Raw genomic sequence first — 2,446 nt, forward strand, 5'->3', positions numbered from 1 at the left:
AGAGAGAGAAAGAAAGAGAAAGAGAGAGAGAGAGAGAGAGTCAGGTAGAGACAAAGAGAGAGAAAAGACAGACAGAGAGAGAGAGAGAGAGAGAGAGAGAGAGAGAGAGAGAGAGAGAAAGAAAGAGAAAGAGAGAGAGAGAGATAATATAAAACTACAAACAACATTCAAACATTATCTGTTCCCAGAGCAATGCCCTTGCTGGATGACGTAGGAAATAACAGGGAAATGTCGTCATCAATTTCGTGCAGCGCCACACAAGCATATTGTACTCTTAGACCCACCTACTTTCGTTATCTTAGAAATTCTTTCCCAATCTCTATACATTTCCCCTAATTTTCCCTGGCATAATGTACTCAGTCACCCAACACCCTGCCGGACTCTCCAATACCAGAACATTTGCTTAAGATATTCTTCGTATGGGACCAAATAGCACGGAAATGCCCTATAAAACAAATGCTATCCTGCTGTTCAAAGGAAGATCGACGTAACTGCACATTCCTTGACTTAAGGAAAAAGGCAGTAAAAAAACAAAAACAAAACAAACAAGCAAACAAAAATAACCCAACGAAAACATCACCAACAAACAAACAAAAACAACTCCCTCCCCTCACTCAAAAAAAAAAACAACAACCAAAAATCAACAAAACAAAATAAAAAACAACAACAAAACAATAACAAAATCGAAAACAAAACTTTTGACGCGAATGCTTGAGAACAGTCCCTTGATTAGCTTCGCAACTTTGCAAACTATTATTTAGGTTGTAGATACATCATCCCGCCTTTGCCTGCCGTATCCTAGAAGGATATTGGCAAGACAAGTGTAACAAACGTATAACACTATAAAAATATCCATTTTTGTCAGATACATCACTATACCGTGGGGCGGAAGAATTGCTCAAATGCTTTCTGAGCGAAACCTCAAAGAAATCATTGTCCCAGCAGGGGGAGCGAGAGACTTGCGTAAGGTCAGGATGATTGAGAAAGCTAAAAAAAAAAAAAGAAGAAAAACCCAAACAAAAAAAGAATGAAAAAAATCTAAAACGCATGACGATCAGAAGCTTGTCTGGAAAGATCCAGAGAGTCGAGACAAAATGAAGACCCAAAACGAAAAAAAGGAGACGGAAACGATGCCAATGTCGATCAGAGCTCTGCTCTCGGGCTCTTAGAGCGTTAGATTCTCGACGCGCCAGGAACTCTTCTGTCAAATATGGCGACTGGGGCGATAAAAAAGACGATATAGATCGAGTGGTAATTGTAAAAATATGTCTTGTTGCCAACACATTTCTTAGGGAGTCGAGCCCAGGTCACCGGAGTCTGTGGTGTGACGTTGAACCCGTTCTGACCATATCCTACAAAAATGTGTTGTTTGAGGCAGCGCAGATTTTTACTAAATATAGGTGGTTTTATGCCTCCATCAACACTTTTCAGGTAATTTAGGAAGTTGACTTTCGAGCCTGTCTGTCAAGGCTAAACCCGGGGTGAGACAACACAACATCTCAGCAGCAAAACCAAGACTCTTGCTAAAAATTTCTCCCTACTAGGGAATCGAACTCGAGTCTCCTGCTATACCTTAGACACCGCCGATGCAGGGAAGCTGTAAGAACGCTAGATCTTTAGCATCCCGACTAAACAATAATCATTGTTGGCTAACAGTTTTGTTAGAAGGGTCGTGGACAATACAAATAAATAAGAGAAGTTTACCGCGCTGACACAACACAATTGCAGTATTGAACCGTGCTTCTCGTATTTTCATTGTCGAAAACTCACTTTAAAAAAAAAACCCAAACGTTTTGCTCTAGCGCCAAACAAGGCCTCCCATCCAAAGCCCAACCCCAGATCCACGTTCCGGGAGGCGGAAACTGGAAAAAGTAGGGGATTGCTGGGTTTAACGAAGTACGGTGTGACTTTATGCCACTGAGGCGTCACGCTTGCCGTGAAGGAGAATCCGGGTCACCGTGAAAAGTTGCAGGCTCTTGGTACAAATGGAACAACCTGGACATTTCATCACATAAAAAAAATCAATGGCAACAAGGCTAGAGGGCGACCGAGAAAGACCTGGATAGATGGAGTCAGGGGAACACTAACAACTCATGGCATCCCCCTGACCCAAGCTCTCCGGCAGGTGACTCTAGCTGTTAAATAGATTTAGATGAGACATTTTAATTTTCGTATCTTTAATTTTGTTCCTGACTGAAATAGATACCAAACAAGCGATCGTAACTTAGAATAGGAACTAGTATACACGTAAACAGGCATTAGATGCTTAATTGCCCAAATTGATCCACGTATAGACTCACACACACGTTTGCGGACCCATAATAATCTGAAAACCCCCCCACAAACACTCACAAACTTCTAGTCTGTTCTGGTCTGTTCTGTTCTAGTCCATTCTATTCTGCACCTATAGAGAAGAAATAGAGACAGAGAGAGAGAGAGAGAGAGA

The sequence above is a fragment of the Aplysia californica genome, unplaced genomic scaffold (genome assembly GCF_000002075.1).
Source record: "Aplysia californica isolate F4 #8 unplaced genomic scaffold, AplCal3.0 scaffold00573, whole genome shotgun sequence".
NCBI classification, from domain to species: domain Eukaryota; kingdom Metazoa; phylum Mollusca; class Gastropoda; order Aplysiida; family Aplysiidae; genus Aplysia; species Aplysia californica.